We start from the raw sequence: 22,712 nt of genomic DNA, 5'->3' as shown, positions 1-22,712 counted from the left end.
ACAAAAGCTTAAGTGCCCTTGAGATAAAGAGAAAGATGAATGGTTAGGCAGGTGAGGGGAACTGGATGGATTAGCAGAGTGCTAAGAGGATATAAACAGCTCTCCCCCAAATCCTTTATTTTTCTCCCTACAGTCACAGATCTGTAGTTGTAAAACTTTACATTTTACCATACAAAAGGTACCGTGCCACGCACTATTAGCTCTTATTTAATTTCAACCAATCAGCCAGTGGCTCAAGTATTTTGTTTCTACACCCAAGCTTGATGAAAACGTGTCTGCTCTATTATCAAAGGAGTCTCATTTTCGTGCTATATATCTCATTGCTCTTAATACTTGGAAAAGATAACTTACCTTTCTCTATTGCTACCTGGTTGGGTAATTTTACTCAAATAGGCTTACTCATAGAATGGCTTAGGTTGAAAAGGACCACCACAATCATCTAGTTTAACCTCCCTGCCATGTGCAGGGTCACCAACCCTAGAGCCACATCCAGCCTGGCCTTGAATGCCTCCAGGAATGGGGCATCCACAACCTCCTTAGGCAACCTGTTCCAGTACATTGCTACCCTCTGAGTCAATTACTAAATTTTCTTAATCCCTGTAACAACCGAGGGCCGAGCGCAATGGGAAATGCTACAAAAGAAAGAAGTACTTACCTCTGTCCGAGGATCTAGGCTCACTGTAGAAGCTCCACAGAGCAGGAATTTTCAACGAGAGATCCCCTCGTGTTGGCAGTCAGCCCTCAAATGGGGTCTAGGAGAGGTGCAGCCAGGCTCCGCCCCTTGCAGGCACGCAGCTGAATTGCCTTGCCTTGTGCTCACAGGGCTGACCAGGACCTTTCCCCAGCTGTGCAATCAGTGATTCAGGCTGGAACTCAACAGATCCATACAATCCCAAAAAGAGGCAAAAGAGAGCTCCCTTTATTCAAACAAAGGGAGATTCAACTGGAGACATTTTCCCTCAATCCATCTGAAATCACAGCCTCTTTTTTATTCTTCCTGATGTGTTCTCCCTTCTCCTTTCATAACTGGCCGAAGAAGTTAGAGGTTACAGACTTCCCAATCCACCTAATATGCATTCCCCCTTGTATGTGACCTGTTAGGCTTACATGAGCACGGTAAGTCCAAAGTTCATAAGTTCAAGTTGTCTATAGACCTTTGTAACTAAAAGCTTATTTGGTGAAAATAGACCAAGTGGAAAGGAGTTGCAAGCTTCCTGCACAACTTGCAAGCAAGGGCATCATGTTTGCAAGCTTCTGCGTAAATGATTTTTATTTCCAAGGACATCTCATTCAGGAGCTTATTTTACTTCATATTTCAAGGTAAGTTTCAAATTAAGATCAAATAATTTTCAAATGCTAAGAATAAAATAAATTCTCCTGAAAGAGCTCCTCTTACAATGAAATAATTTAAGAAACACCCAAAATGGGAAGACTGCATAGTTCCAAAATCTTGAGGAACAAAGTATTTCATAAGTCAGGCACTCATTCTGGAAAGATCTTAATTCATCAAATGCTCTTATTAAAGTAGATTCATTCCTTCTCCAACACAAGACCAGTATCTCTGCAGCTGCTACGTGGTGTTTACTTTCTTTCTGAACAGGTTTGGGAAATGGCTTCCATTAAGTCACCCAGTATTGTTGTGGAGTAAAAGAAAACGCAGAATCTGAGGCTACAGTTCCCAGCACAAGTTGGGAGGCTGCACAATCTTGCATTCAAGTCTTGGCCGCTACCAATATTCAAAATAAACCGTACTAAATTTTCCCATTTCTAAAAGCAAGTAATGATTTGCTTTGCGACTCCATCTCTGCTGGAATCTAATGCAACTCTCACAACCATTTTATCAATTTCAACAATTCAGTTTCAAAACAAAAAGTTTTAGCCGATTTTTAGCAGCACACAAGTGCACAGACTATCACATCCATAATCATAATTATTCTTTCATTTCTTGTCACCCAAGAGGAGGCACATTTGAAACAGCACCAACAGACCCTAAGGAGTTTGAATTACTTTATTTTAATTGTACTGACTGCGTAAATCAATAGCATTTCAATTCTTCAGAAGTGTTCACTCTATCATTTTGATATTAGAAATAGACTAGCTACATTATTGATCCGAGTTACATAAGCATATGTGGATGTAACATTTACTTGGATGAATAAATTTTTAAGTTCAAAATGAATTCCTTTTTTTCCTCCCTACTTTTTTCAAACTGGAATTCAACATCTACAAAAACCCACTCACTAATTTATGGGAGATATTGAATATATATTTCAACACTCTAACTTTACACAGAGGGGATCTTTTATTATTGTCAAGGCCATAAAAGATGAGCAGATTCAATATTTTATATTCCCATCTATTACTTGGCATGCAGAGGATTCTGAATCACAGTGGTGAAAAAGCATAATATTTCTCCTACCCAAGTCCCACCATTGACTTACTGTCTATCCACATGCCACAAAGCCATACAAACATAACTGATGTTGTTCAAGCACCAGACATTGAACATTACATTACCAGGATACATTCAGGAGCTGGCAGCCTCAGGATGGTCTGTCAGGCAGCTGAAGGTAAAAAGCACAATCATGGCTCTTTTTAGTACCCAATCTAAAATATCTATACCTTCACGCTGCCAGAATGTATCCCTATACAGCATCCAGCAAGCATTTGCTTGAGCAAAACTCACCACCACCAGGAATTAAGTCTTACCATCTTTGGTAAGTACAAAACTCTGGTGGTCAAACAGTGGCTTACAAACTGTTGAAACCAATTCTTAAAACTCAAATTGAAACACAGAAGAACATTCACAGAGCATTGTGTTACCAGGACAAGGTCTTGCTCAGACCCTTCGCACTGCACCACGCAAAGCAGTTTGTTTTTTCAATCCAGCCATCTTCTATTCAGGTGTGTCCACACAAAGTTATAAAATAAATCAACTTTATCAGTTTCTAGCACCTGGTAAGTCGTCTTTATCTCAGAATTCTGGAGGGATGTATAATATTCAGCATGAACATTATGGTTTCACTCCAACATCAAAGACTTCAGCAATGTGGAACTAGTAAAACGGAGCAGAAATCTATAATCCATGAGAAAACTTTGTTACTTACTGAAGAATGTTAACGTGTGAATATTTTTTTACCTTAAGCCAAGAATCCTGTACTGAAGGCACATTCCTCTCCTTAAATTCAGGCAAAAAAATGCCTGTGCCCAAACACTGCTGAAAGGGTTGCCTTTTTTTTTTTTTTAAAAAAAAAAAAGCTCTAGAGAGACAAGACATCAGGGATAATTTGGATCCACCATTAACCCAGTGTGTGGCCTGGGCCGATTTCAAATGAAAACTGAGATGGGCTGGAAAAAGCTGTACCTGTAATTGCAGTGATACACAAAAGGTTCTATTAACTACACAAATGAGGCACAGAGGTTTAGGATGTCTTTCAGGAAAGAGGATTATTTTCTCTATGCCCAGCACAAAGAAGTGCTTACCTAGGTGGTAAACATCAGGCTTCAACAGAATGCAAATAAATAAATTAATAAAGCAATTAGCAGACAGAGATAGAAACAAGTTCGAAGTGTGGAGCTTTGTGGCTGAAAATCTTTTTTTTTTTCCTTTTTGGCCATTTACTGCAATTACTCCAACATACAGTATCTTCTTTCCAATCAGTAGCAACACTGTGCACTGACTTCCAAGCTCTTATTATCATTTAATTCTGATTAACAGAAGACTTTACTGATGTTTATTGTTTTATTTGATTTTATTGTAAATCAAAACTCAGGCAAGCAGCTAAACAGAAACAAAGATAATTCATATCAGCATATCTTTGGAGATGCCTACAATAATTGATGGCTTCTGTTTTATTTCCCTAGGTGTCAAACAACACCTACTCCCACCTGAAAGTAATTATCATTCCTCACCATTAACGCAGCTAGGCTGATTAGCATATACAGCACCCTTTCTGGCTGGTGATTCACAGGGAAACACAGATGTTGCCTTTAGAGGGAATACATTTCACCTACCTCTTCAGTTCAAGAGATGGGCTTTCCTGTGGCTAAAGAAGACAGTTGTAAATGGCTGCTGCCAGAATAAAGATTCAAGGGACAAACTTATGAACTCCTAGAGCTTAAAAGCTTTGTAATACTTCCCTACCCAGTATAGCTTTTTAAAAATGTGTCTCCAAGCTTTCCAAGCAACTTCAACTCAAGAGCTGCATACAGAAGCTTTGGCAAAGTAGTTTGTTAGTGCTGCTCGTTATTCACTGCGTGATATATACATATATTTTCTGACGTTTGACTTTTTGAAAATGTATTGAAAATGTTTCAAAGAGTATTAATAGCCATGCTCACATTACTGGGGTTTGATATGGTGGCTGCTATGCATTTCAAACTACTTTCTAAGCTCAGTCTTCAACATTGAGAATTCTCAGCCGCTCTCAAACTTGAGGTACCCTGCAAAGTACAGTTGCAACCAACCCAACCAGAATATGTTGAATTTTCTCAAAGAAAGATGGTTTGGTTTTCTTTCTTTTCCGTCTTATTTTAGGTAAAATGTATTATGAAACTTTCTGGACACAGAAGTATCAAAAATGCACTCTGCAACACTCATCAATGAAAGAAGATAAGAAGTGATTGAAATCAGAGCATCATATGCAAATCTAAGTTGTTGTAGGGTTTTTTTTCAGCCAAAATAACATAATTTTAAAAACAAATTGTGAACTTTTTCTTAAAGACTTGACTTCCCATCTCAAAAATGTGGTTTTCTATTGAAAATATCCTCACACCCACTCAAATAGCTCAACATTGAAAATTTGATATCAAACTTTATTTTTCTTTGTTTCGCTCATGTTCAGAACACGTGGCTTGTTGTATGTTGCATGAGCCAAAGAAAAGATGGTGATGCTTACAAGTAAGACAACTCTTAGATCAGGTTTTACAGTAAACTGCTTTGTATTGTAGATAAAATGGGCCTAAACAGATCCCAGAGTGCTTAATTACTCTTATCAAATATGTATGCATTGGATTTGCTGCACTCGGATTAGGCATGCAGTCTATCTTGAACAATTTTTTTCTTTCACCCTCTTCTGTTTTCTCCTTGGGAGGTAATTGTACTATAGACCATGAATAGCCTACAAAAACCTTTATGTAGAAAGCTCTCTGAAGCACTAAATATGCTGCTTGCTTAGTCATGATATTATGCAGCTCTGTTTGATCTAATTGGTATATACAGCAAAAAGCACAGGAAACCGCTGAACAGGTTTTGACTTAGCACATTCTTTCTTTTGATATCCAGAAACAGATCTTCACATTTACCCTTCTATATCCAAGGTTTTAATTGCATCATACTACCCCACACATTGCACTACCCCAAAAACTGTATGTACCTTTAACGGAACTGCAGAGTGCCAAGACGATCTGCACTACTGAACAGTATGGGAAGTGTTAGAAATATGAAATAAATCCTCATAAAAATCACCTTTTGCTGCTAAAACTGAAGTTTTCTTCAATTCCGTTAGTTTAAAAACAGATTCATACTGTGCCTTGTGCTACTCAAAAGCATGTTGTAAATGACCCCGTTCAAACAACCTAAGTTTAATTTCTACCAATGTGTTCAGAAGGATGTTTCCACTCTGCTTATCCGCTGCACTGCAAGTATAGAAATGGAAAAAACAACTTTCATAGCTGCATTAAGCCAAATTATTGAAAAGAAAAAAAGCTCTTAGAAACACTAATTCACTTGGTGTCCCAAGTGTCAAAGACCAGTGACTTTCTCTTTAAAGCTCATTCATGTCAAGACAGAAGATGCTTCTCTATCCAACAGTGGTAAGAATTTGTCTGCAGTCTGCATTTATTGTAGACAAAACAGACAACAACAACAACAAAAAAGATGCATACAAACTGAAAAAGTCCAAAGAAAAGCATCAAGAGCCATCAGGTGTCCTAAAAATACAGCCTAAGTGAACTGAATTCATTTTACATAGGCTGTAGTGCAGAAGGCTGGATTTCAGCACTGGGAAAGGGCTGCAAATCTGACAAAATGAACAGATGATACTGAAGATAATCTCCTATATCCACAAAAAAGAACTGACATCATTAGCCTTTTTCATTTTCTCAGGCACAAACAGAATGGTTTACTCTCCTTTCCACTAACTAAATACGAAAGTAAACCCAAGTGAACTGACTTGATCAACACCTCAAAGCGAACCCTTCACACAGATAGCAATAGAAACCTACGGTATGGACTCTTAACTCTTCTCCACATTCCCTGGACACTTACAGGAAAACTCAGAACAGTACTGAAGGGATATTGTCTGTGCTATATTTAGGAAATATTTCTTCTTATTGGAGAGAAGCAGACTTTTTCTTTCTCAGATAAGAGTGATTTCCCTTGCGAATTTGTATTTTGATGAATTCTTTCTAAAGACAAAACACACTGATAAAACATTTGCAGTTAATATATTGAGTACACCAATGAATACCTGCAACACGCACTCCACATCAGCGCTGCTAGTGCAAGCAATAAGACTCATCTGATTCTTATAGCCTCCACCTTTCAAAAACTGCTCTGGGACCATGCAGCTGAGTCCCCAAAGACTTAAGAATATATGTATACTGCTCCTTTCACAACTCATAATTCATTTTTGGAGACATAATTGATAATATCTACCAAAACCTACAAGCATCTGCTGATCTGGGAAAAAAAATTATCTTCCTGGGACTCTGAAGTAATACGCTCTGCTAAGACTTCAGGCATTGCTTCAAGCTTTCTTGTTTCTGGGTCAAAAATATTACAGAGTTCAAACCATATATAATGAAAATCATAAGCCGCTTGTGCAGTTTATTAGCAGTAAGAAATCACATTTGAAATCAGGTCTCCATTGGGAACGTACAGTCAACTTATATGACAAAGGTAGCAGAAATTAATATATTTGTCTAGGCATTTTGAAGAACAGTCAGCTCCACTGGGGGAGAAGAAAGGGATGGTGATATCCTAGCAGCTTTGTGAGTATGTATGCAGGACAAGAACCCAAAGTGTGCATTTTCTGCTTCTAGAGAGCAACCAATTAATAGAGATTCAATTCTATTCAATAGCCTAACAAACCTCAGTAAACTGTAAATATTCACAGATTACTATGCCTAGGACCTAAACGAATGTGAATGGTTTTTTTTCATAAACAATGCCAGTTCAATCCCAGTAGAACGATGACCCAATGTGATACATGGCTCTACTTCAAAAAGATTTTCCATTTCCTCTATCATATTTAGAGAAATCACTTTAAATGATTTCAGATTTTGAAACAAAAGGTGTTAGTAAGGTATCCCAAGCAGTATGTCATACAATCCCCCCACAGTTGCAGTTGGTTCCTCTCCATAGCAGTTCAGGCTGCAATTACCTTTTGCAGAACGGATGAATTCATATTGCTACAGGAATCCTACTTACCATCCTAACAGCCTATAGTATATCTTTCAAATATCTATATTTCAAGCTCAAATATTTGTGATAGATATTTTTCCCTTTACTTACCCCTTAGTTTTCAGGTAATAATAAGAAATAATTTAAAAAAGGATTCCACTTTCATTGTGTTGATTCAAGACATCCATTAATCATTGACTTCCCCAAATCATTTTTTTAAGCAATTCAGACATTGACCCAATTACTGCTGCACCACTATCAAACTTAGATATAAACAGAGGAGACAGAAAACAGTTCTCACTCAAATCAAGGCAGAGAGCATAAAAAGAAAATCCCCATTTGAACCTCTTTGTTCCTTAGTTATTCCCTTCTGAAAAGGAGAATAGAACTTCCTTAAGTCACAGAGGTGTTGTCAAAGTACATTAAAAGATTAAGGGTTGCTCAGATAGTACAGTAATGGAGGACAATACCTAAGATAGTACTTCATTTATTCTAAGCCATACAAAAAGAGCTCAGCTACAGAAATGCTGCAATATGCTTCTAAAATGCTTCAGTATTCTTAAATCATTCTAAATATATATTACCAAGAAAGAAGGGGTTTGTGGCCAAGTGTAAAACAGCTCTGTTCTTAAGGGGGAGAAATGGCACTTTTATCAACCTTCCTGTTTTATTCTCTCATTTCTATCCCTGTGTTCATTTCCACTTTACACTGCAGTAGAAGTCAGTGGTATAACTTAGAGCTTTGTGAATAGGTGTTTGTTCAGTAAACAAGTTAAATGTGTTTGCATAATTCTTACAGAAATAAGATTTAGCTTTCACTGAATGGCTAAACATTGCCTTTTTCTCTCTGCAGATACATATCAAAACTGCAAAGGTAAAAAACACATAGACCACAAAAAGTTTCCAAACATGAATCTTACCACAAAGAGGAGAGTGAGCCAAATTGTGCTGCAGAATACGAGAACGATATAGTAGAGAATCACCCAAATGGTCCAATATATTTTCATGACAACTGCACAAATACTAAATACGAGGGCAAAGAGAATTATGATGTGAAAGGTTCAAGATGAAGAAGTTTTAAACATCCATACGCTTTACTGATTTAAGTAGATCTAGTTATGTAATAACATGCTGAATAAGGTCAGTAAAATTAGCTCAGTAGTCTTAAATACAATACTTTCTAGAAGTGTTGTTGGTCAGTGTCCTAATTCTGCTTTCATTGAAGTAATGGAACAATGATCTCTGCTTTTCTTTCATTTTCAGCACCTGGGGGATTCTTTTTTGAAGAGCTTTGCTTTCCACAATTGTTTACAGAATTACAGGAAAAACCCTCCCTTGAACAGAGACCTTCTAGCAATACTGCACATTCAGTTGGACACTCAATGATTACAATTAATCTCTACCCCAGATTGCCATCATCCCCTCCCCACAAAACCCAGTGCTGTAGCTTTGATGCCATGAGAGAAGCTGCTTATTAGACCATATTTTGAAAGCTTTTAACCTGCTTCTCACCAAACCATACAGCAAGACACATTAAGCTATAAACCTCCAGAATGGTGTTCTCAAGTGTTATAATCCAGGCATGCAAAACTGGTAAAAGAAGAAATTCAAAGACATGAGCTAAGGACAGAGCTATCCCCATACTGCTCATCTGATCCCTGGTTTTATACTGCCCAGTTACCTCTCCCTCAGTTAGAAACATACATACATTGCTCCAAAAGTAATGCATCTTACTTATTTCCATGGAAACTACATCCAAGACAGAGCACAGTATCACTGTTTGATAGAGAAAATTCTCAGCTACAAAATGCTACGTTTTTTTCCAATTCAGCCACCACCATTTGCTGTGCATTTTCACCAGCAATGAACACGGCCTCATGCTGTGTTCATACAAATCTGCACCAGCAAAGGTGACCCACTGTCACCACTGCTGAAACAAACCACCCACGGCCTCACTGTGCTCACATCCATTCTTTGGTCTCCACAAACATTCAGCAAGCATGAATGAATGTCAGTGAGTGCCATATTTTCTGTGTGGAAGAATTCAGTTCCAGACCTTAACATCATACACATTTCCAGGTCAGATTTTGTCAGACTGCCTCTCTGCTGCCATCTGTCTCACAGCACCAAGACATAATGGAATATTGGCAGGAGGTTCAAGCCCTACTGTTGTACTGCCAGCAGCCACCACTGACATCGTGGACCAACATAATAAAATAGTAGGCATTACTTTCAGAGCCTAACCCACTCCTAACACAGCTCCATGCTGTCCCCTCTGTAAGGATCTGCAGGCCACCATGAGGCCTCCTCTCAGCCGTCTCTTCTGTGGGCCAAACAAACCATGGGACCTCAGCTGCTCCTCACATCTTGCTCTCTAGAGCCTCCGCCAACTTTTCAGCCCTCCTTTAAACACTAATAGTTAGGTTCCTCCTAAATGCTCTCAGTGAAAAAAAAAAAAAAAAAAAAAAAAGAGCGTGGTGTCTTCTATCCTAGCCATCAATTTGTCAGCTTTTCCTTCATTTAATGGCAATTTCCTGAAGGAGAATGTAAAACATCTGAGGAATGAACTGTCTCAGTTCACTTTAGCTTCTGTGAAGTCTTTAAAACCAACCTGCTAGTGTTTGTAGCTTTTGCATATGTACCTAGAGAGCAAAGCCACAGCTGAAACAACTGTTGCACGCATACATACAATTATTCACTAATGATGTTTGACATCAGTACCATCCCAGCAGTCTAATTGCCAGGACTCAAAGCAAAGTTTCAAGACTGGCTATCACTAGAGCTTTCATTTAGACACTTGGCTCAAGTCAAGATTGCTCTTGTGTTAACAAGGGAAGAACGGTTTTCTGACAGCTGGAGTATAAATATTCCTAGCTTAAAGGCAGCTCTTTGAAGTTCATAATCTCTTCTCTCTTCCGTACTCTTTTTCAAGCAAAGAACACGTGTCTAAATGCTTTATCATGGCGACTGTGTCTTGGCATTATCTTTGATACTGTCTCGGTGTGTGTTGTAAAGATAATAAAAAATCTAGCTGCTAGGAACCTGAACAAGTTCCCACAAGCATTTTCCACCTCTCTTCTGTTTATACCGTCAGCATCCTACAAAGCATTTACATGGAGCACTATTAGTGTTGAACGTTATTTTCTCCCCTAGCATTCCCATGGAGGAATGTATTGTAGTTTCAAAGTAAAGTAGCGGTGTTCTTCCATCCATTTTTTTACCCTTATTCAAATTACTAATGCTGTTTATTGTGCAAATAGGCTTAATGAACTCGGTGGGTCTAGTTATAGAGAAGGGCACAAGCATAAGGGTGAAAGCTTAATTTGTGGCATTCCAGTTATCAGGGCTGTGTCAGAAGGTTGGGATATTCACAGAAGAGAAGTTGTGCTTGCACTTTGTCCTATTTACTGCATTTGCGCAGTATTAAATGGAATTATAGATGCAATTATTACATCAAAGATAACTGTAGCTAAGCAGAGCTACCTCTGTTCCCACTCATTTTTCCTCTGTGAGGTGTGAGCACAAGAAGTTGGCACAAATGCAAGTAAATATCTTACTTACTGAAAATGATCAATAACTGTAATCATTGATAATAATTAATTTTTAAAACTGATCAGTTAACTATAATCATCACTGCTCAGAAATTAATATTGCAAGCACGCACTGGGGCAAACACTGTATATTAACAAAAGATACCTTTATCAGCTATTAAAACTCATGTCACTAATTGTGACAAACACAAAAAGTATCTTCCAAGGAGTTCACTAGGAGATCTGAGACCTCACCCAGCGTTCAAAGCAAAGGGTCTCTGCCTAAAACTGGCTGCATTAAGCAGCAACAGCAGCATGGCACAAACTTCCCTTTGTGTAACATCCCAAAAGTGAGCGTTGAAAGGTTCAGACTTCCCCTCATTTTTCCTCTTGTATAGAAGAAGACAGCATTTACCAGCTTTCCCATGTGTAATTACTGCATGTAGCAGGGTGTTTAAATGCATAAATTTTGTTGATAGATTGTTACCTCAATTAGTTCACTGGATGATTTTCTATAATTACAATAGTTTGTCACTAGGTTGTTTCCCCTAATTTGTCACCTCGATTACATAAATTAAATTGATTTATAGAAGTGTGTTAATATTACTTACCTTCGGTGCAGAATTCACAAATAGAGCTCTATGTAGACTGTTCAGCTCTTTGACCACACAGTGCATTTTCCATTGATGAGCATCCCTCCCAGTCTGTGGGAAGCAGACAGAAAAACACTGGGGACAACGTAAAGCAAACACTAGTGATGCAAAGCTGTTCTTCCTTCCATGCTTGGCATTTTGCCTAGCCTGTATTTTGGAACATATGGCCCCTCCTTAAGAAATAAAATAAAATAAGAGCAATTACGAGTTTTGCCTTGTGGCAAAGGAAAGGCAGAGAGGGAAATATATTTGTGTTTTATTCTAAGCTCTGCCACCAACTTGTCATGAGTCCCTGGGGAATTTTAGCCTTTTGGCATCTCTGTTAGCTCAAGCGCAACATAATTAATTCAAATATCTAATTACACATTCACTTTCATTGAGGACCACAGAGTGTCTCCCAAATTATTATTATTACCGATAGCTCCAAATACCAGAGGTCACAGCACTGCTGTTAGTCTGCAAAGGGCCATCAATTTTAAATAATTCACTATAGAGATAGTCTAAAGCACAAGGTGTTGCTGTATCCAAACAGCAGCATCCTGCACCAAGTTCACTCTAATCAAAATGACAAGAACAAGTGAGGAGACAGTCAAGATCTCTGGAATACCAGTGAAATGTATCCAAAATTATTTACTTAATATTTAAATCAAAAATATTTCGCTTACTTTCAAACCCCTGGAATATTGCATCTGAAAGTAAGAACAAAGCTTGGGATTATCCCACATAACATCCTATCTCCATATTATGCAACATAATACTATGCATTATGTCATTGTTAAAATAGTAGAAGCATATACAGATGAAGACTTGCAAGAAATTCCTTAGGTTTGTATGAAATAGCACCTTTTGTTCTTACTGAAGATTCCAGAACTAAGAAACAAAATGAAACAAAAACTAAATGAACTTCTTTCAGGTTTAGTCTGTATTATACGAAGAAATGTGATTCAATACTAATTTGAAATGGGTTTCTGTCAAATGTAAGGTCGGTTCAGTTACTGGTCACTTTGCATAGCCCTTTTTGCTGCAACAAACGCCAAAAGATAACGTAAAAGAATTTGCATAGATGTTATTTCTTAAAAGAGGATGCTGTTCCCAGTTGTAGCAGCATAGCTCATGAATCACATGCTGAGACTGAACCCAAGACACAGTGTTATGGGGGAAGTAAAACAAAATGAAGAAGAACCTCTAAACCTCAACCTTTGATTTAACACATTCTGCCTTTTGCCTCATCACATTTCTTAATAGTTTTGTTAAAAGTATAAAGAAATTTTTAGTTCATTTGGTAGGTACCTTAAAACTCAAATACTACCTCAAGGAAAAAGTAATTCAAAAGACCCACACAGACTCTGAGAGGTGGATTCAATTTTATCATGCTCAGCATGTATTACCTGCCTAGAATAGCTCACTAATTGTCATGTTGCCCACTTGCATATCATTTGGATGCCTGCCCTAGGGCATAGGTGCTGAGCAGAAATATTTTCACTTACAGGGGGTGGAATACACAGACAACTCTTGTCTGATTAGCAGTCAGTCGTATCTCTGCAACACAAGATTGCATGTGTTGTTGCCACGTACTGCTTTACATTTTGGTGAGTCCTGCTGACGTGGACATCAGAAAGATTCAACCAAGTGTTTTCATTACCCTTAAGTTCTGCTTTTTAATCTTCAGGACAAACATTTGGCCAACCTGCAGTTCTACTTGCTCTGGTAACCTGCCTAATCTCTTGGCTGAAATAAATCTTTGCTGCATTTTCTCTCTCACTACGTTCTTATGAATAGTAACAGGAACTCTGAATTTTCTCCTTTCCCTTATTGCCTTAACTGTATCGTAAAAATCCCTTTTTGCCCCAAAACACACATACTTTGCTCTATTTACTGTTGCAGAATTCCTTCTGTTTCTACCTGGAAGTTACAGCCATTTTTAATTAGCATGCTGGTCTGTAGCAGCTGTAATGAGAAGGACAAATGTATCAGTAAAACACCATTCATTCCTTCTATTCTCTCCAGCAGGCTTGGCTCACCCAACCACATTTAGGGCTTCTGAAACAGAAACATTCTGCTGTTTATGAGTATATTGTTTCTTGATAGTTTTGACAAATAAAATTTTAAAGAGTTGAGTGTCTTAACAACTTGAGGAGCCCTCTGAGACTTGCTTAGGAGCTTTTGAGAACTTTATCTTCACACCTGCAAACAGTGAAATCTCCCTTGGATTTTTGGCACTGTTTCTTTTCCATGTTTGAATCCTAGACTAGAGTCAGAGGCAAAAACTGGCTCAAGTCAGGGGGCTTTTCTTAATTTTTACCAATCAGCATAAATTTTAATTACTGATTCTGGTATGGAGTGCTATAGGTTGGTTTGTTTAGCAATTAGGACTAGTATATTAGTTTAAGAACCAATATATTAGTTTAGCAAAAGGAATCCATAAATGATAGTTATAAAATTTTCCGTTTCATCTTCAGTGGGTGAACAGTCTTATTTTTCCTCAATAATTTTGCACTGGTGATACAACAGAATACTTTTATCTTCTGCCTCAATGATTTTGCCTCACAAGAAATATTGGGGTCTCAACAGAATACTTTTATTTTTTACTTCAAATCATGTAAGGACATTTTCCTCAGGTTCCACATAAAGTGTTTTTAAAAAGTGACTCACTATGGCCTAATTAGCCATTGAAATCTTCCAAACTGGAGAAAAGTGGACTGAAGTGTGCCAAAAGCTTCAGGGATGACGCTGGTGGTGAAAGCTGGGGAAGAAGTAGGTGGGCACTCGAACACCCCAGGTACCACCAAGTATCCCATTAGCATGTATCAATGAGATCTTGAGAAAGAATGAATGTGTATGCCAATGTACTGCATATGTATGTCTTAACTGTGTAAATGTAGAACCTGAACTCTGAGAGGATGCACTTGCTTGTGAAGTTGCCCAGTGCGCATCATGAGGAATAAGGGAATGCCACCCTCCAACATCACATTGGAGTTGGAGAGTTTTCTTTCTGGATTTTGGATGTCAGAGAAAGAGAAACAGCCAGAAATTAAGCAAGGACTTGAGAAAACACCTCACCTTCACTGCAGACCTCACCCCTTGCAGCCTCCCACCCCTTCCCACATTACATTCTCCTGTTTGCTGAGGCAAGGCTCACTGCTCGAGGTTGGGGTCAGGGCTCTGTTTCTTTTCTTTGCTGCTCCTCCTTTCCATCTCCCTCCACCCTCACCCTGTCACAACCTGCAGCCCCTTTGGGGATCCATGGTGGAGACATCGCCCCACTTTTCTCTGCATATCTCCTTCTTCCATACTCTCCATTTCCTCCTTGGCACCAGCATCCCCTTTCAAGTCTTCTGTCCTGACCCAAGCCTTCCTCCTTGGGGTTGAAATTTGGGGAGGCAGCAGCCTTGCTTGCTCTGAGTTCACCCCCAGCACATCTCTCACAACCCTGCAGCCCCCATCAAGACCAAAACCCTTCAGTTCCACCCAACACAGGCTATGCAAATGCAAGACTGATATCAAAGACGTAAGCAATTTAGTAAGTATTCAAACAGGCCCCTTGGTACTCCAGACAGATGAAAACAGACTCCTGTAAACAAATGTGAGGAGGCCCAAAGAGCAATCTGCTTACCTCAACATCTGTACCATCTACGGGCAAACTAAAAGACTGATGCACAGCCCTGGCAAGAGCCCCTTGATTGAACAGAGCAGATGCAATGTTAGATTTAACATGTTTGATCATTCTGGTAATATGTGGAAAACTGTGTGAAGATTCATATGTCAAATAAGAGTTATTTAGCTCTGAGATGTACATTCTTTGTTGAAACACACAAGTGCTGCAAAAACCCACTGTTGATTTGCTAAACCATCATTTGGTTTGAAGAGTTTTCTTGAGTAAGATTTTCAGTAAGAAGGCTATTGCTTCAGGCTTTAGAGAGGGGGCCAGGAAACACTGCCTGCAGGTTTGCTCTCTTCTGTTCAGGTGCTGCCACCAACTGTTTCTCAGAGGTGGGAGCAAAACCAGGTGAAGGCTGCACAAGCTGTAGGAACTCTGATATCAAGATATTCCTTCACCAAATATCAGCCAGCTCGACCAAGTGCAAGCAGCACCCAACCATCACCACAGCCAAGGAGGCCCCACACATCTGTCTGTCGTGACATCTCTCACCCACACTACCACAAGTTCCATCCACAGCCTTTCCAAAGGTCCAAACCTGGCAATTTAACCCCTTATTTCATTCTTTGGCTTGGTCACAGGTTAGGTACACCGACAGGCAGTTGATACAAAATCTAACAAGTGCAACCAGTGCATTTTCATTTCCAAATCAGGCCTGCAGGGGGATTGGCAAATCAAAGAAATGGATGTGCAACAGAGGTGTTCTTGCTCAGTATTTATTGGTAAAACTTGTCAAAATGTATTAAATGTTATTTCTTCTCCCCTTTCCATCTCATGAATGCTTTGGAAAACAGTCCAGAGATGCTAAACAGAGATTTATCTGGAGACAAGGCTGCTTCAGAGCACTGCACGTTGCTTTTGAGCATCCAAATTATGGAGCAAACGTTCTGTGTCAGCTTCTACTGAACATCACAGCTTTATTACAAAAGCATCTTGTGTACCCACACTTCTCTGATGGCTGGGAAAACCAACTTTGTTCATATTATCAGAAAAAGATCATACAAAAACAACAGATGAAGGTATTTACTAGACAGTGCTGGCTCTCTCAACAGCAACATATAGGCACCAAGTGGGGAATTCAACCAAGAATTCAAATTGAGGCTGGTTTTGTTCGAAAATAAAACCTTTTGTCTGTTTTCTTCAAAAAACTGGGGGAAGGCAAAAGTGGATTTATTCTGAATTAATGGTTTTAATTTATTATCAGCCTAACCAGAAATACTTGCATAGGTCACGGTGCTCCCTGGATATTCCCTGAAGTCAGTAGGACTGGCTCTGTCATTAGGATTTCACAGTAGGAACTACCTGAAGTGCTCTACATGTCCCTTGGAGCACAGTCCTCTCAATTGCTGAGGGAACCTCTGTAGACCATCTTTCTGGCTCAGATGTTAATGTTCATCATGAAACTTAGCCAGGGTGACTCTCACTCTCACTTCTAAGTTTAAAGGATATTGGAAGAGACGAGCGTAACGGCAGCTTGGCTGTGACAGTGGCTTGAGATGCAGTTCCACAGCAGCTTAAGTGGATCCATTTCATCCAGCTAACCTGGCACAAAAAAACTAACCCAACCTAAAAAAAGCAATTAGCTTTCTGCTAGCTTACTGACCTGCAACAGTTCTGTGCAGGGTCAGAGAAGCACTGGAGCTGGCACAAGTGAGGGTATGAAACTGCAGTACCCAGTGATTAGATTAGCAGAACATTAAAGGAGAGGCAGACCACTACAGAAAGCTGCAAGCTTGAAATAATGATGAAAGTTTATGACACCATACCCAACCTGGAAGAACTCCAGGATTCCCTCTCAGGGACTATATATTCTTTATAATGAAGCTTTTCAGGGCAGGGATCACGTCTGTGTGAGGAGGAGGTAGCAATAAGAGAAGGCAGAAGAGAGATGAAATAGTGGAGGGAGACAGAAAAGTTCTGGGTCTGAGTCTGTTTCCAGCTGTGGTAATTCAAACGCTTCTATTCATGTATTTAGAATGAAAAGATAAAATTCCTTCTCCTGCCCTCTGTCAAATTGAGGTCCTGAATCTGCTCAGGACAAGAAGGGTTTCACAGTGGCTGCTTCAGCTAGGTGCTGTTTTGACTTGTGAAATCACACTTGTACGATATTAAATAAGAATACATATATATATGTATTTGCAATGAAGATGGAAAGAATACTGAAATACAACTTAGGGAAAGAAGTGGCTGAGTATAGTTTTGTGTGCCACAATAAATCCAATTTGGTGCCTAAAGAGGAGATAAAATGATAAAGATAATATACTTGACAAAGTTTCACAGAAGGATACGCTGGAAAAATCTATCCAGACCATTTATTCCTCTGTGGACAACAGGATAGACTCATTTCAAATTCTGCCTTTGTTGCTGCGTAGAAATGAAAATGCTAATTGGTTTACTTGAAGTTTAATTGAAAATTAATAGAATTTCACTAGAGATTTGCAGAATAGGACTAGAGTTAAAACGACATTTGATTAAAGTCATACTAAAAATCTACTCAAGGACATTTTGAAGACAGCAGTAGATGAGTTCCTTTTAAAGGCAGAAATAAATATTTATCATTAGTAATAGCTACTAACAATATCCACAGTTTTTAAAGCAGCATAAAAAGATAACGACACCACAGCAAGTTTCCACTTATCTTCACACCTGTGCAATTCAAAGAGATAAAAGAACTTGTTACCTTCTCCAGTTAGCAGCATCTGTACATCCTTCATAAAGAAATGCTGAGGGAATCAGCCTTGTTTAGCTTGGAGAAGAGAAGGCTTTGGAGACACTTCATTGCAGCCTTCCCGTACATGAAGGCAGCTTACAAGCAAGAGGGAGACAGACTTTTCACACTGTCCAACAGTGATAGAACAAGGGGGAATCGTTTTATACCAAAAGAGGGAAGATTAGGTTAGATGTTATGAAGAAATTTTTTACTCTGAGGGTGGTGAAGCAGTGGAACAGGTTGCCCAGAGTAGCTGTGGATGCCCCATCCTTTGAGCAGCCTGTGCCAGTGCCTCACTATCTTCACCATAAAAGATCTTTTCTTATATCTAACCTAAATCTACCCTCTTCAAGCCTGAAACCATTTCCCCTTTTCCTATCAACATAGACCCCCACTGAAATGTCTGTCCCTTTCTTCCCTGTAGTTTCCCTTTAGATACAGAAAAGCCACTATCAGGTCACCTCAGAGTCTTCTCTTCTTCAGGCTGAACAGCCCCAACTCTTTCAGCCTGCCCTTATAGGGGAGGTGTTCCATCCGTTGGATCATTTTTGTGACCCTCCTCTAGACATACTCCAACAGATCTATATCTCTCCTGTACTGAGGACTCCACATCTGGATGCAGTACTCCAGGTGAGATCTCATAGCACAGAGCAGAAGGGCAGATCCCCTCCCTTGCCCAGCTGGCCACACTTCCGTTAATGCAGCCCAGGATGTGATTGGCTTTCTGGGCAGTGAGTGCACGTTGCTGGCTCACGTCCAGCTCCCCATCCACAAGTACCCCCAGGTCTTTGTTGCAAGGCTGTGCTCAATCTTTTCATCCCATCCTCTAGCTTGTAGTGGGAGTTACCAGCTGTTTTTTTAACCTCAAAAGAGGACCAACCTTCCAGCTGCTACTTCTCAAAGAAAGATTCTGTAGTTTGCTGGAATTCATGGACTACCTTTCATTGTATTTCAGTAAGAACTACATTTCTGGTCTTTCAGGCATGACTACTAAATAACCACTCCATGATTATGAATATAACCATAATTAAGAACTTAATTAACTTGGAAAGTAACCAGCAACTACATGGGCATGGATTCATCATCATACAGTCACCAGTACAAGACCGGGAAACACTGGCCCTTTTAGGAATCTGGGTATACAAGAAAACTGAAGTGCTGTAAAATAAGTTTCAACATTGCAGATCTTCCTGCTCTAAAGCTCTGTAATGCTTTGCTGCTGAAAGCAGAGTCAAGTTATGGTGGTTTACATAACACAGTTACCTGAGATTTTTAAGTAGAAAACAAGAAGACAGGATATTTCCTATAAATTTCCTCTATCTTCTTGAACAAATCAAATAGGAACTGGCCATATATCTGTACATGACAGCATTCTCAACCATTAGAAATCAAGAGATATACAACTGTAAATTTTTCCTGTGCCATTGCTTTTCCTCCAAAGAAATGAGGTCGGGCTGCAACTCTTCATGAAGGACTTCTCTCATCCCACTAAGTTAAAACTTCATAAAGATTTCCGAAATTAATTAAACAACAGTACAGTTGACCAATGTTCAACAATGATATTTTCACAAAAGAAAAAAAAATGCTTTGAAGAAAACTAAAAAATTCTTGGCTAACTGTAGAAAATCTGTACTTGCATATCACCAAGTGCTGGTATGAAATGAGTATACAGTCTCTTTATGGAAATGAACAGGATCAACTGAATATTCATTTGATGGACTGAAATTCAACTCGTTTTAACATTACTATGGTAACAGTTTGGATGACATTTGATATTTACTTCAACCATTACTATTTCAGTATTATCATGAAAAACAGCTCATTTAACTGCCACCTCTGTGAGCATATGTGAGCGTACTTACATGTTCCCGAGGCCTGACTTAATTGCTTTCCTTTGCAGTCATAAAGCTAAATCAGCACTAAAAGAAAATATCTATTGATCTTAACCACAGAGCCATCTATTCTGAATACTGTCACTAGTAGGCTCCAGAGAAAATAAAGGCATTCTCTTAAATTACCAGCTGCTACAGCATTGCTACAGCATTCCTTCATCAGTTTTCCTAGGAGGTCAAAAGAAGGTAAAAGATTAAAGATTCATGGAAATTTTAAAAGTATATTTTAACTGTACTGTTTCTATTGATGATAAAACCAATTTTTACTGGAGTTACTGTAATTTCTATTTAAGGGCATGATTGAGCACCCACATTTTAAAAAGAACAAAATGTCCAAGTTCTGGCATTTACAGAACTAACAGCATTATTAACCCCTGGGTCAGTTACAACTAAGGGCATGAACTAGAATTAAACCACAGCAAGAATAATTCATATTTATAACCTCAATTTTAAATTTTGGGAAACGTTAGCTTTTACTGTGTACACGTCTGCCAATACTTATGATGACAAACAATTAATTTCAACTAATGAAAATAAGCCAAAAAGATTTTTGCACATCAGGTATTCATAACGAGTATAAAATGGTAGACAGTTTTGTGTCTAAAATCTGTGCTTCCAGTTTTCCACTCAACAACTGTTTGTGTATATCCTTTATTGCTAATAAAATACAAATAAGTATACCTTGATTGCAGTGTATAATGGAAACATACATCACCCAAGCTTTAAAGTTCAATTCTACTGAAATTCCTTTATTCCTTTCCAGTGTTGCAAAAAGTCAGCAAGCATCTCTACCACAATAATAGCCTTGATAAAAAATGGGATCCAGACCCTTGCAATTTCGTTTTTCCACAACTAAATTAAACAAGGATGAAGCCAGTGAGCTTCATAAGTCTAGGGTCAAACAGAAGTAATTACATTATATAAGTGTTTTTCTTTGAGTACTTTCTCAATCAAGATTAGTTCAATATACAATAGGTCCTTGCATATTTGATGATTTTCAGTCAGACTGTGAGGGCAGTAACTGTGGCACCTTCTTGTCTAGAAAATTCTTTTCCAGACCTAAATCCCAGAAAACAAATTTCAGCAATAATATTATCTTGCCCCTACACCATCAAGTGTTCTTTTTGAGCCTGAACATATCTTGTTCATTGTGTTCTAATGCAGCACATACCAGAAGAAAACCCTGACTGAAAAACTTCAAACCTCAGCTTGCTGAAATCCTGGAACATGTGAAAAACGTTAAATAACACACAATACAGATACCACATTCTTGTTAGGTATTACAGAATTGGATCCTTCATGCCCTCAGCCCCTAGGGAGTTAGAAGCTACCAGAATTTGAAATTGGTCTCTCACTAAGAATTACAGTTAAACCACTATCTATATCAGGTAACAAATGTTACTTTTTTTTTTTTTTTTTCCCCTCATCACTAACACCTACTTTTCTCCTAATATCTCTCTCCTCAGCAATTTGGCTTTCTAGAAATGATTTCCCGGAGAAAAATGAATCAGAGAGGTGTGATAACACTAAAACAATTCTCAAGAGCTCCCAGATTAAAAATGTCTGGGCATAAATCACTGGGAAACTCTGCAACTATTTCTCTTTACACAAGAAGGTAGTTCAAAATTGGAGAGACTACAGACAGTGGCTGGCTGCATGCTTCTGCTGTGTCTTTGCATTGTAAATAGGCACTTGAACTGTGATGAGTGACAGCAGTGTAATAGAACCTGTCTAGATCATCACCAGGTTGAAATCCAAGAGTCCCCATAATATATTGAACATCAGCTGCAACAGCCAGAGTGTAAACCTTATAAACAAAAGAGAAACCTTTGCCATTCCCCAAGTCCAATGGAGGTAATTCCAACAGCTACCAGAATATCCTAATCAGAAAAGCTTACAAAGCTCAGTGTAAAACTTCTTTACCATCAACATTCAAAGAAGTAAAACATGCACACTGTGTTACAAAACTGACCTTGAGCTATCATGGGAACTCCTAAACATTCAGCAGCAAACAAGGAGAGCAAGTGCATTTCTGAGACATTCTTCATTAATTTACCCTAAATTCTTATTTTCATACCTCTCTTCATTTCCCTTTCTACCTCTCTTTCAGCATGTTAGGAAGATTCATGTAAGTGGACACAGAATCTGTTCTTTGTCCCTCAGTATTTCGCGATATTCAAGAAACTGTCTTAATCCTTGCAGCCCTTGCTGAACTTCAGAACCTTACTACTCCTTTTTTCCAGCCCTCAAATTATTTTGCTTTGCTTTATGTCACTTTTTTCTCTTAGCTCTCATTGCCAGATTAATCCTTTCATATCAAACTCATGTCATTAGTAAAACCTAAAACCTCTTTTTTTTTTTTTTTTGGTTATGCTGCATCTGTTGCAGAGTAAGATTTTAACCTTCTACTTAAGTTTTATAACTCGCAGCTTAACCAATTGGATACATTTTGGAAGTTAAAAAAATGGATCTTTGTTTCTCATTCACAGATAGGCTCACATGCAGCACTGGTTTCTAACAGAGGGGAACGTAACTACTGAACAACAAAATCTCATTTAATGTTACAGGAAGCTAAGGGGAAGCTATGGCTGCAGAAGATCTGTACTGGACATTTTATGCAGCTATAAGTTCCATCACCAGAGTTCACAAACAAGGCATATTTGTAATAATTTAAGCAGCCACACAGCTTGTACCACAAACTCCTTCTTTCAGCATTGAAGAAGTATCAGTGGATGAAAAAGTCTACCAGAGATACTGAATGAGCAACTGTGAACTTCATTTAACATTTAAACAATGAGTTTTTGCTTGCATTGCACAAATGGTTGTACTAAAGAATCAAAATACCAACAAGAGAAGCAGAGACA

General features: G+C 38.7%; 2 protein-coding genes across 7 annotated transcripts in view; one reads left to right on the top strand and one right to left on the bottom strand.

The window, feature by feature from the left end:
* The window catches only part of LRRTM4 (leucine rich repeat transmembrane neuronal 4), a 422,410-nt gene extending 421,302 nt beyond the window's left edge, over positions 1 to 1,108 (bottom strand). For all 6 annotated transcript variants that reach the window (XM_052702295.1, XM_052702301.1, XM_052702302.1 and 3 more), the window contains exon 1: positions 656 to 1,108. The gene's annotated coding sequence lies outside the window, so the exon portion shown is untranslated. The remainder of the gene's footprint in view (positions 1 to 655) is intronic.
* The window catches only part of LOC128090180 (cytosolic purine 5'-nucleotidase-like), a 587,975-nt gene that overhangs the window by 264,166 nt on the left and 301,097 nt on the right, over positions 1 to 22,712 (top strand). The gene's annotated exons all lie outside the window — the stretch shown is intronic.

This window comes from Tympanuchus pallidicinctus, unplaced genomic scaffold (assembly GCF_026119805.1).
Source record: "Tympanuchus pallidicinctus isolate F22 unplaced genomic scaffold, pur_lepc_1.0 scaffold44, whole genome shotgun sequence".
NCBI classification, from domain to species: domain Eukaryota; kingdom Metazoa; phylum Chordata; class Aves; order Galliformes; family Phasianidae; genus Tympanuchus; species Tympanuchus pallidicinctus.
The sequence above is the reverse complement of the archived record's forward strand: the minus strand, read 5'-3'. Positions and strand labels throughout refer to the sequence as shown.